At 38.1% G+C, this 13,786-nt stretch overlaps 1 long non-coding RNA gene across 1 annotated transcript; it reads left to right on the top strand.

Moving 5' to 3' along the window:
* Positions 1–17: 17 nt before the first annotated feature.
* On the top strand, positions 18–4,539 carry LOC138971318 (uncharacterized). The gene is made up of 4 exons (XR_011457217.1): positions 18–367; positions 740–847; positions 1,764–1,844; positions 3,710–4,539. It is a non-coding gene; the product is annotated as an uncharacterized lncRNA (long non-coding RNA).
* Positions 4,540–13,786: the final 9,247 nt, after the last annotated feature.

Genomic DNA, 13,786 nt, shown 5'->3' with positions numbered 1-13,786 from the left:
GCCGGGTCATACCTAAGACTTTAAAATTGGCAATCTAGTGGCTGCTCCGCCTGGCGTCTGGCATTATGGGGTTAGTGCTAGGACTGGTTGGTCCGGTGTCAGAATAATGTGACTGGGTGAGACATGAAGCCTGTGCTGCGACTTCTGTCTTGTGTGTGGCGCACGTTATATGTCAAAGCAGCACCGCCCTGATATGGCCCTTCGTGGTCGGCTGGGCGTTAAGCAAACAAACAAACAAAAAATGAGGTAATATCACAAGGGTTATTCATGTTTTTGTATTTGTCAGATTCTGCTGATGATGAGGAAGCACCAGAAATCCAAAGGAAGTTTCAACGGTGTGCTGCTGACAGCAGTGCATGCTCAAACAGTTCAGTATATATCTTTCTCCTTAGTCAACCAATTTTCCATGGGGGCGCGACTGGAGATGGATGAAGGTCAGGGGGTTCCTGTGTTCGAGTGGGAACAGCTTGAATTTAACTCACAGAGTTGTTTGTGTCCAACACGCTTGTCGGAGGTGTTTTTTTACGGCGTCAATGTTGGGGGGTGGGTGGGGGTTAAGGATGAGGGGTAGAACTGCATTCGTTGATGCATTTTGATTGTCTTACATCTGAAATGTATTTGTACCTTTGAAGAATAGTTCATTCCTGTACACTCATAACACGGAACACACGTTTATTTATTTTGAACATAACATAATTAATACAATAAATAATTAATTATAATTTTATTATGTCCCCAGGCGAGCCCCCTTCCTCCTGGACATTCTCTCCTGTTGGTGTGGCAATGATGAACAAAAGATGCAGTGTATTCACACAGATCACTTCTCCTTCAGCGTCATCTAACGAAAGTAAGCTTTATTGCATATAAATTAATTTAGAAACATGCTGGCGTCACCCCCCGCGGGTTAGGGGGAGTCCCATATTGGTTGGGACTAGAAAGAATTTACCCGCTGCTACCCAGCATGTCGTAAGAGGCGACTAACGGTTCTGTTTCTTCTCTTCTTTTGTCTTATTTCTGCCTTACCAGTCCTTTCACCTATATTTCCTTCCAAGAAAACTCTCCCTACTATTCCCTGCAGTTTTCCAATTCTTTTCTTGTTGTCTTATTTCTGCCTGACTGGATCCATCACCTTTATTTCACTTACCAAAAGTCTTCTTTTCCACATCCTTATTTCTCTGCACCCCGCATGTCGTATGAGGCGACTAACGGATTCTGTTTCTCCTTTAACCCTTGTTAAGTGGTTCTTGTATAGAATATAGTCAATGTTTGTAAAGATTTTAGTCAAGCAGTATGTAAGAAATGTTTAGTCCTTTGTACTGGAAACTTGCATTCTCCCAGTAAGGTCATATATTGTACTACGTTGCAAGCCCCTGGAGCAATTTTTTGATTAGTGCTTTTGTGAACAAGAAACACTTAACAAGTGGCTCCCTCCCATCTCCACCCTTTCCCCTATCCCATCTCCCCCTTTCCCTCGTCGCGATATAACCTTCGTGGTTGAAAACGACGTTAAACACCAAATAAAGAAAGAAAGAAATGCTGGCGTCATGTACGGACGATTAACTAAGCGCCCATTACCTAGTTGTTGAATGACCGCATTCCATAGTGGAAACTCTTGTGTTTAGTTATTTGACAACGAAATTGATATTTTAAAAGCATATGTCTTTTAGCTGTTGTCCTTTTTTTGCTATTTTGCATAATCTATCAAATGATTTGAAATAAAGATAAGGCAGCTGAGAAAATCTATCGTCTTTTTTTTCCCCAAGGTTCAACTGACAATGAGTACCTACCTGAACAGTGGAGCCATTCCAAACCAAAGAAGCTCAAATCAAAGGCAACGCGCAACAGTGAGTGGAAACATAATCATTGTCTTTATACCTCTTCTTTCTCTTTGTGAACTGAGCTTTAAGGAGCTGACTCAATCCACACAAAAGTTATTCTTTTAAAGTAGAACAAAACCAGTAAACTAGATAGTTATTGTGTTTTTGAGTAAGGTAATATCCTTCTCTGAAGCCCTTGAAAGGAAAAATAGAGCCTGTTCATAACGTGTTAACTGTTAATCTAACTAGGAGCGTATAGTTATTGTGTTTTTGAGTACGGTAATACCCTTCTCTAAAGCACTTGGAAGGAAACATAGAGTATGTTCACAGACCTGTTTACCCTCCCGGAATTATTACGGATTTAGGGTCTAAATTCCGGTATTACGGAAATCTACCGGAAATTCCGGTCACAAGAACCATTTCCGTGTGTGAAAATTTAAAGTCGAAATTGTAGTACTAGTAGTCACCGGGATTTTGATTTCCCGAAAACCCTTTTAGCTCAAGGCCGACCGGAACAGCCTTGTCTGCGCATGTGCAAAAACAAGGTATTTGTCGGTCAACGCGTGGTTTTTGTGCATTCGGTCCGATCGACATGGGTCGTAAGCGTAAGGCCGATCTCTCTGGGGACAAAATGCCAACCAAAAAAGCTCAAGTTGTACAGGAATATCGGCAAAACTATCAAGTCAAGTGGCAGTGTCTGGCGAAGTCTAAGAAGAGCGAATCACTTGCATTTTGGTGATCGAATTGAGATCAGTGCAACAACAAAGCTAGTCAGTCATGAGTCACTGCAGTCGTTCGTCCGCGAACCAAGCGAACGTGTCCCGAGGTTAGACGCAGCATTAGTTTATTTACAAAATGCAGTACACAAATGAACATGGAAACAAACAAATTGTGTTTGGCAAAACATGAGCCTGCTTCGCATCGAGTTTATTTGACCAGTATGTCTGTGCTTCGACATTATCTCTTGCTACGGTCAGTGACTTGTGCTGTTGCCGGAATTTGAAAGTCTTTTTGAGTCTAAAAGTGATCTCCATTAATCTTTCTCCAATATAGCAAAGATCACAGTTCTTTGAATTGAAAAACTTTAAAGAAAATCTTTAAATAAAATGAACGAGCCGGTCCACAAAAAATAAAGGTAGCTTCTGGAGAGTGTTTTTCTGACTGGTTTTAATGCAGGATGTAAACAGGTCTGTGTTCATAACGAGTAAACTGTTAATCTAACTAGGAGTGGCATTTTGTCAAAGAGCAGTTCAAATCCGTACGTTCTTTAACATATCAAAATGGCCTGCTGTCGCTCAGTTTTCTTGATTCAAAACTAAGCAGTAAATTGTATAATTATTTAAAAATGAATAAATAAGTGGATCAGTTAACAAGTGCAATGGCTAACTGACCTGCCACTTCTCATGCCCATTCGTGGCTTCTGTCCCATGCTTTGAAAATGAATGTGTACAGGGTCTGTAATTCCGGTTTTAATTTAGATTTGAAATCTTTTGTAATTAATGGATTACGCCCACATACACTTCCGTGTATTAGAGGCGGGGACGGGAGTCCCAGGAATTGGAAAAAAGAGGAGGTACTATATCTAACTTACATTGAACAACCAAAATGTAAGCAGCACTAAGATTGACAGTGAAAATGTGACAGTTTTAGTGTACTAGCTTTAGTGCCACGAAGAAGAATCAGAACAAATGTTGACTCGGGAAAATAAATGTCCATGCCCAATCAAGATTCGAAATAGAGACACTGAGATCACGAGTTGTCGGCCTAGACCACCAGACTACCCGGCGCTCATATTGAGTTGGCATGATTGTTCCTTATAAAGTTTTAATCCGATAACATATTTAACCTTTGTATCTCCGGTAATAGGTCTTGTGATATCTGTGTCCACAAAGGTTCAAACCAGCCACGTCGACTGTGGTTGGAGGAGGAGGTGAAGGCAGTGGAGGCTCATTTGTTAAAATATATCGCCACGCAAGTGCTGCCAAGAAAAGAGGATATCCAGAAGTGCCTTCAGGCTGAAGAGGCTCTGAAAAATCGTACCTGGCTACACGTCAAGAACTATGTACGAAACCGGATTACTGCTTTGCAAAGAAATCAGCGAAACTAAATAATGTTCCGCTTTTCAGCTACTGATCATCTTTCCAATGTTGTTGCTGATCACTACCACTAAGTAGATATATATCTAGTGCAGGTTTGTGTCTTGAGCTGTACTGGACAATGATTTACACATTTATCTTTATTTGTTTTTATTAATTTTGACTATGAGCACACTGGTGGTTGTGTTTCATGTTAAATGATTTATTTAGTATGTGTTTATGCAAATCATTTTTGGCATTTTGAATAAGCTAGATGTGACCTTTCTTAGCACTGATCCAAAGGTCAGTTTAATATGCGGTCAAAACAATGATGGTGGAGGCAGTTGGCTATTTTTAATTCATTTGCATAGCAAAAACGAGGCTATATATCTATTGACAACTGACCACCTATTGAACACTCAAAACTTTTCAAATAATGGAAGCTTTCATTATAAAAACTTGTCTTGGTTATGAAACCTATGAACACTTATAAAATGCATGTGATTACATCAGCAAAACAAAACAAAATATAAGCAAGTGAGTCATATTCTTTGTGGCTTTGCCCTTGTTTAACTGTATTATCATTATTTATTATCATGAACACAGACTACCATAAGGTCCGCTCCCCCCCCCCCCCCCCCCCCCCCCCCCCCCCCCCCCCCCGCGGGTTAGGGGGAAGAATTTACCCGATGCTCCCCAGCATGTCGTAAGAGGCAACTAACGGATTCTGTTTCTCCTTTTACCCTTGTTAAGTGTTTCTTGTATAGAATATAGTCAATGTTTGTAAAGATTTTAGTCGAGCAGTATGTAAGAAATGTTAAGTCCTTTGTACTAGAAACTTGCATTCTCCCAGTAAGGTCATATATTGTACTACGTTGCTAGCCCCTGGAGCAATTTTTTGATTAGTGCTTTTGTGAACAAGAAACAATTAACAATAACAATAACAATAACAGCACTTTATTGTCCATTAAAATATTACATAAAAATGGAAATTTTTCTTCGGCACACCCTGTCTGCCTGTAAACGATTATAACAACAATTGTATAGGACGACACACATAAAACATAAAACATAAAAGGGATACAATCAAATATGATATTGACAAGTGGCTCTATCCCATCATCCCCCCCCCCCCCCCCCCCTTTCCCCGTCGCGATATAACCTTGAACGGTTGAAAACGATGTTAAAACACAAAATAAAGTAAAGATAAGGTCCGCTATTAGGAAAGTCAAAACAATCAAAGTGTCATATGCACTTTGTCATCGTGTGTGACATTTTATTGTCAACACAATGATGGTGGTGTTTCACATGTTATGATTAATTCAGATCTTAAGTGTATATAAAGTGTATTTATGTACATGTACTTTTGACCATTTTAGATAAGCTTAATTTGATATTTCAGGGGCCTCTGTCAAAAGGTCACTACAGCATGTGGTGTCAAAGCAACCATTGTGGAGGCAAATGGCCTATTTTTAACAGGATGTTTGAAGATGTGTTTCTTTTATTTGTTTGAGAGACAAAAAGTTGGAAAAAAAGTGTTATTTCATGTTCTTTTGTCACCGAGGACAAAGTTAGTCAATCATTGATATAGTAAAAAAAATCTGTTTTGTTTGTTGCCATTGAAATAACACTTACAACAGCACTAAACATGATGTTGCTAATTATCTTTTTGTGGACTATTCAATGGAGTGTTTTGAATTGTGCCATTTATCATGCAACAACTGGTTTATTTTTACGGTGGTTGATTTTCCATTATGCAAAAATATAATTCTATGGCTGAAGACTACCTTCTTCTTCTTCTTCTGCGTTCGACGTGAAGACTACCTCATTTCATTCTATTTCATGATTATACTGAACACACTCTAGCAGTAGCCCTGCTAGTCCGTTTAAGGAAAGTCGACACATTGTATGTTCCCGTCAGAACAATGTATATACACTGGGTGCGTATGATGTTTTTTCGGTTTTTTTATTATGAGCACACTGGTGGTTGTGTTTTTTTAATTTGATATTTAATGATTTATTCAGAATGTGTTCTTGCAAATCATTGTTGGACATTTTAAAGGTGCTCGTCTGCATTTTTTCTCCTTTTTTTTTATATTACTACATTTTAATTTAACTAAAAAGTTGTGACAGATGACATCTTCTTAATTTATTCCCCTTGTTTTTAACATGACTATTATAAGGAGAGTTTGCTGAGAAAAAAACCCATTGTTTTACCTATAACTTTTTTAAAATAACTTTTTGCACAGTGGTTCTTCTCATCATGTGACTTAACTTTTTAGCGAAATTTAATGGTAGGATTATGAATAAATAAGCAAAACACAGACGAACACCTTTAAATAAGCTAGATGGGACATATCTTAGGATTGGTCAAAAGGTCAGTTTATTATGTGCTGTCAAAACAACGATGGTGGAGACAATTGGCTATTTTTAATTCATTTGTGCAGCAAAAATGAGGCTATGTTCTGACAACTGACCACGTATTGAACAGTCACAACTTTTCAGACAATGGAAAAATGCATGATACAAACTTGACTTGGTTATACTTGTAGAGCCTATGAATACTCACAAAATGCATGTCAGATTCTATTAGCAAAAAACAATACGAAATCTGAGCAAGTGAGTCATGATTATCGGTGGCTTTGCCCTTGTTTAAAGCGGCTAGATCTGATTTAAAACAGCTATGCCTACGTTGCATTCAGACATTGTTTTCAGCCGATTTGAGCGGAATGGCTGTACATATTGTTCAGCCAACCTTAATTAGAGCAACCCTTACCCTTGTTATCCCAAAGAAGTACTGTACGCCCCCCGCGGGTTAGGGGGAAGAATTTACCCGATGCTCCCCAGCATGTCGTAAGAGGCGACTAACGGATTCTGTTTCTCTTTTTACCCTTGTTAAGTGTTTCTTGTATAGAATATAGTCAATGTTTGTAAAGATTTTAGTCAAGCAGTATATAAGAAATGTTAAGTCTTTTGTACTGGAAACTTGCATTCTCCCAGTAAGGTAATATATTGTACTACGTTGCAAGCCCCTGGAGCAATTTTTTTATTAGTGCTTTTGTGAACAAGAAACAATTAACAAGTGGCTCTATCCCATCTCCCCCCTTTCCCCGTCGCGATATAACCTTCGTGGTTGAAAACGACGTTAAACACCAAATAAAGAAAGAAAGACTTAAGAAACGTCGTTTAAACTCGGCGTACAGCGAGCTTCCGCAGCGACCACTGCTCTTTTGTTGTGGAGGCTGTGTGAATTACTTCCCGTTTAGTCATGCATATAGTCTCAATGCCACACTGAATTGGCCACTAGAACCCGAGTTTTGAGATATGAAACTATTCCGGTCGTGAAGCATTGTTATGGTTTATAGTAGCATAACACTAGTCTGGTGGCGATAGGAGAGAGTAAATCAGACCTAGCCGCTTTAAACTCTCCCTCTTGTACAAAAGAGTAGTGGTCGCTTCTAAAGCTTGCTGTACGCCGAGTTTGAACGACGTTTCTTAAGTGTACAGTACTTCTTTGGGATAACAAGAGTAAGGATTGCTCTAATTAAGGTTGGCTGGGCAATATATAACAGCAATTCCGCTCAAATCGGCCAAAAACAAGGCCCGAAGGCATCGTAGGCATAGCCGTTTTAACTTTATTATCATTATTATTTATTATCGTGACCACAAACTACCATAAGGTCCGCTAGTAGGAAAGTCAAAACAATCATAACGTATCATAAACACTGGGTCATCGTGTGATCATTATTATTTATTATCGTGACCACAAACTACCATAAGGTCCGCTTGTAGGAAAGTCAAAACAATCATAACGTATCATAAACACTGGGTCATAGTGGTGTTTCACATGTAATGATTGATTTCGATTTTGAGTGCTCTATCCCATCTCCCCCCCTTTCCCCGTCGCGATATAACCTGCGTGGTTGAAAACGACGTTAAACACCAAATAAAGAAATAAAGAATAAAGAAAGATTTTGAGTGTATATAAAGTGTATTTATGGTACATTTACTTTTGGCTCTTTAGATCAGCTTAATTTGGTATTTCATGGGCATCGGTCAAAAGGTCACTTCAGCATGTGCTGTCAAAACAACGATGGTGGAGGCAAATGGCCTATTTTAACAGGATGTTTGAAGATTTGCTTTTTCAATTTTGTTTGAGAGACAAGAAGTTGGAAAATAGTTTTATTGTATGTTTCTTTGTCACCTGGGGCAAAGTTATTCAATCGTCGCTATACGTTTGTTGGAAGCTATAATACAAAGGATAAATTGGCAGCTTTCTTACTTTCTGTTAGAAACAAAAGTATATTTTTCATTTGTTGCAATTGAAAAAGCATAGACCTTACTAAAGATGCTGCTAGTTGTTTTGATTGTGTGGACTATTCAGTGGAGTGTTTTAAATAATCTGTATATATATATATATATATATATATATATATGCCAATTCTCATGCCTCACAGTATTTTAACATTGGTTTATTTTCCATGTTACAAATATGTAATCATACGACTCGAGACTCCCGCAGTGGGGCACTGCGGTTATGAAATTAAAGGCCCCTCCTGTTTTTGGAACCGCAGGAGCTTTCTAGTTTGCTGTTAGGTAGATTTTTGGTTCCTCTTTCCTGTCATGCTCTCTTTTTCTTCATGAATTCTTTTCTTTTTTCTGCCTTCTTGCTCATTCACCTGTATTTTTTCCAAAAATCTCTTCTCTTGCCGCTTGTCTCGCGATTCATGTATAGTTTAATCTGTTAGTGTTCTGATGTAAGTCCAGCAGTAGATAGGTTAAGCCTATTTTAACATACTGGAAACTGGTAATCTTCCAGTAGGTATTAATTTAGTTTTACTAAAGCCTGCTGGGACACAAGTAATGGGTTAGTGCATTTGTAAACAGGAATCGCTTGACAAGTGGCCCCCTTCATCCCCCCCTTCCTCGTCCTGATATGGCTCTGCGTAGTCGGCTGGACGTTAAGCAACAAATAAACAAACAAAAATGACTCGAGACTACCTTACTGTGTTATATTGCATTATTATCATGAACGCATTAGGCCCACTTATAAGTTTAAAGAAAGTCAAAGCCGTGTATTGTTCCTTTCAGAACAATGTTATACACCGGGTGTGCATTATGTGTTTTCATTATTTTTAATCATGAGCACACTGGTGGTTGTGTTTCATATTTAATTATTTATTTGGAGTGTGTTTGATTTAGCTTAATTTGAATTTTGTTGGACATTGGTCAAAAGTTCAGTTTATTATGCGCGGTCTGAACAATGATGGTGGAGGCAATAGCCTATTTTTCAACAGGTTTGAAGGTTTTGTTTGAGAGAAATAAATCTGTCTTTTTATATTTAGTCAAGTTTTGTTTTCTTTGTCATGTTGGGCAGAGTTATTCAATCGTTGTTATACGTTAAGTTCACTGATTTCTTAAATCTAATGTAAGCGCTGTTTAAGAGGTTTTGAAGGTACAAAATACACTTTTTTTCTCTGTTCTCTTTAACAAGATATTCAGATTTGTTTTTCTTCTTTATTTTAGTTTGAGACGAGAAGTTGTACATGCATTCTATTTCCTGTTCCTTTGTCAACTGGGGCAACATTCAATCACTGTTATAGCCTGGTTGTAAGCTATAACAGTATAAGTATAATTATACAAAGGATAAATTCACTGCTTTTTAAATGTCTGCAAAAAGCAAATGTCACCGTTTTGTTGCATGCCATTGAAAAGGAATAAAAACTACCAAACGTTATTTTGCAAAACATGCTTATTGTTATGATTCGACTGATTGTGTTTGTATGTGGATGTGTGATCACAGGATTGCAGATTGCATGGACATAATCGCCACAGGGAAAATCATTCAAATCCTTACTCCGAAAGTTAACAAAAAGCTATTATTGTCTCAAGAAGAGAAATTGTTTCTACAACTGAACACACAGACTGTAAAATGCATGTGTATACAAAAGCAATTATGCTAAACAAGCCCATCATTAAATGAATGGAAGTCAAAGTAAATAAAATAAAATGCAATTTCAAATGTGAAGGTATCTTAAAATGTCGATGAACAAACGCAAGGGAACTGAGCGCCATCATAAAAATACCTTTCATTACAAGGACAAAAAAAAACGTAACTGACAGACTGATTCTAATATAGGTCCCTGATAACACTTATAGTATCCACCACCTTCAAATATGATCATTAAACTTCATTTTAAAAAGCTTCATGATTATGCACTGCAAAGTAAGCTACACGTTTTGTTTAGCTGTTTCGTACACATAAAAAAAAGGCTTTGTGATTCTTTGGTCTAAGTGCCAATAGAAGGTTTTGAAAGGAGCAAGTTAAAATGTAAAGGCACACTACCTTATATCATATATATACAATATCACACTACCACGGAAAGTCAATACAATGCATACCCCGGTCAAAACAACGTTCACACACGAGTGTGTATCGTGTGTATCATCTTTGTCAACACAATGCAGGCGGTGTTTCAGTTTATTGAAATATTGAGTGTATGTGAGTGTAATTATGCACATTCACTTTTGGCCAATTTAAATGAGCTTGATGTGGAATTTTGTTATCTATTGGTCAAACGGTCATTTCAACCGGCACTGTCAAAACAACGATGGAACTGGCCAATAGTCACAATAACGAGGGGAAAACATGTATACCCCGGTCAAAACAACGTTCACACACGAGTGTGTATCATCTTTGTCAACACAATGCAGGCGGTGTTTCAGTTTATTGAAATATTGAGTGTATGTGAGTGTAATTATGCACATTCACTTTTGGCCAATTTAAATGAGCTTGATGTGGAATTTTGTTATCTATTGGTCAAACGGTCATTTCAACCGGCACTGTCAAAACAACGATGGAACTGGCCAATAGTCACAATAACGAGGGGAAAACATGTATACCCCGGTCAAAACAACGTTCACACACGAGTGTGTATCATCTTTGTCAACACAATGCAGGCGGTGTTTCAGTTTATTGAAATATTGAGTGTATGTGAGTGTAATTATGCACATTCACTTTTGGCCAATTTAAATAAGCTTGATGTGGAATTTCTTATCTATTGGTCAAACGGTCACTTCAGCAGGCACTGTCAAAACAACGATGGGACCGGCCAATGGTCACAATAACGAGGGGAAAACATGTATACCCCGGTCAAAACAACGTTCACACACAAGTGTGTATCGTGTGTATCATCTTTGTCAACACAATGCAGGCGGTGTTTCAGTTTATTGAAATATTGAGTGTATGTGAGTGTAATTATGCACATTCACTTTTGGCCAATTTAAATAAGCTTGATGTGGAATTTCTTATCTATTGGTCAAACGGTCACTTCAGCAGGCACTGTCAAAACAACGATGGGGCCGGCCAATGGTCACAATAACGAGGGGAAAACAAGTATGTGTGTGTGTGTGTGTGTGTATGTGTCAGAGAGAGTGTGTGTGTGTGTGTGTGTGTGTGTGTGTGTGTGTGTGTGTGGGGGTGTGTGTGTGTGAGAGGTATGAGGCGTTTTGATTAGGAGTACTGCGTCCTGGGATCTTCTCGTATCAAGTTTAGTGCGTCCCGGGACCTTCTCTTTTTACATTTAGTCAACTTGTTAAGTTTAGTGCTTCCCAGGACACACGTGCACTCGTTGCAAGTTGAGGGGGACCTTCTCGTTTCAAGTTTAGTGCGTCCCGGGACCCGCTCATTTCAGGTTTAGTGCGTCCCGGGATCTTCTCTTTTCAAGTTTAGTGCGTCCCGGGATCTTCTCTTTTCAAGTTTAGTGCGTCCTGGGACCTTCTCTTTTTAAGTTTAGTGCGTCCCAGGACACACTCGTTTCAAGTTAAGTGCGTCCCGGGACCCGCTCTTTTTGAAGTGTAGTGCGTCCTGGGACCCTCTACAAGCATTTCTAGATCGCTTTTTACATTTATATATTATAAGTTTTGACTAAATGTTTTAACATAGAGGGTGAATCGAGACGAGGGTCGTGGTGTATGTGTGTTTGTGTGTGTGTGTGTGTGTGTGTGTGTGTGTGTGTGTGTGTGTGTGTGTGTGTGTGTGTGTGTGTGTCTGTCTGTCTGTGTCTGTCTGTCTGTGCGTGTGTGTGTGTGTGTAGAGCGATTCAGACTAAACTACTGGACCGATCTTTATGAAATTTGACATGAGAGTTTCTGGGAATGATATCCCCGGACGTTTTTTTCATTTTTTTGATAAATACCTTCGATGACGTCATATCCAGCTTTTTGTAAAAGTTGAGGCGGCACTGTCACACCCTCATTACATTTAGTCAAGTTTTGACTAAATGTTTTAACATAGAGGGGGGAATCGAGACGAGGGTCGTGATGTATGTGTGTGTGTCTGTCTGTGTGTGTGTGTAGAGCGATTCAGACTAAACTACTGGACCGATCTTTATGAAATTTGACATGAGAGTTTCTGGGTATGATATCCTCAGACGTTTATTTCATTTTTTTGATAAATGTCTTTGATGACGTCATATCCGGCTTTTCGTGAATGTTGAGGCGGCACTGTCACGCTCTCATTTTTCAACCAAATTGGTTGAAATTTTGGTCAAGTAATCTCCGACGAAGCCCAAACTTCGGTATTGCATTTCAGCTTGGTGGCTTAAAATTTATTTAATGACTTTGGTCATTAAAAATCTGAAAATTGTAAAAAAAATATTTTTTTTATAAAACAATCCAAATTTACGTTTATCTTATTCTCCATCATTTTCTGATTCCAAAAACATATAAATATGTTATATTTGGATTAAAAACAAGCTCTGAAAATTAAAAATATAAAAATTATGATCAAAATTACATTTTCGAAATCAATTTAAAAACACTTTCATCTTATTCCTTGTTGGTTCCTGATTCCAAAAACATATAGATATGATATGTTTGGATTGAAAACACGCTCAGAAAGTTAAAACGAAGAGAGGTACAGAAAAGCGTGCTATCCTTCTCAGCGCAACTACTACCCCGCTCTTCTTGTCAATTTCACTGCCTTTGCCATGAGCGGTGGACTGACGATGCTATACGGTCTTGCTGCGTTGCATTGCGTTCAGTTTCATTCTGTGAGTTCGACAGCTATTTGACTAAATGTTGTATTTTCGCCTTACGCGACTTGTTTCTCAATCAAATGGATTGAAATTTTGGCCAAGCAATCTTCGACAAAGGCCGGACTTTCGTATTGCATTTCAGCTTGGAGGCTTAAAAACTAATGAATGAGTTTGGTCATTAAAAATCGGAAACTTGTAATTAAAATTATTTTTTTATTAAACGATCTAAAAACAATTTCATCTTATTCTTCGTCATTTTCTGATTCCAAAAACATATACATATATGCTATATTTGGATTTGGTATTGCAATTCAGCTTGGAGGCTTAACAATTAATTAATGACTTTGGTCATTAAATATCTGAAAATTGTAATTAAAGATATTGTTTTATAAAACGATCCAAAATTACGTTTATCATATTCTTCATCATTTTCTGATTCCAAAAACATATAAATATGTTATATTCGGATTAAAAACAAGCTCTGAAAATTAAAAATATAAAAATTATGATTAAATTTTTTTTCTCCGAAATCGATTTAAAAACAATTTCATCTTATTCCTTGTCCGTTCCTGATTCCAAAAACATATAGATATGATAGGTTTGGATTAAAAACACGTTCAGAGAGTTAAAAAGAATAGAGATATAGAACAGCGTGCTATCCTCCTCATCGGAACCGCTACCGCGCTTTTCTGGATTGTTAATTTCACTGCCTTTGCCACCAGCGGCGGACAGACGATGCTACGATTGTACGGTCTTGCGGAAAAAATGCAATGCGTTCAGTTTCATTCTGTGAGTTCGACTGAGCTTGACTAAATGTTGTATTTTCGCCTTACGCGACTTGTTTGTATCTCTCATG

This window comes from Littorina saxatilis, linkage group LG7 (assembly GCF_037325665.1).
Source record: "Littorina saxatilis isolate snail1 linkage group LG7, US_GU_Lsax_2.0, whole genome shotgun sequence".
NCBI classification, from domain to species: Eukaryota; Metazoa; Mollusca; class Gastropoda; order Littorinimorpha; family Littorinidae; genus Littorina; species Littorina saxatilis.
This window is presented reverse-complemented; position numbering and strand designations above follow the sequence as displayed.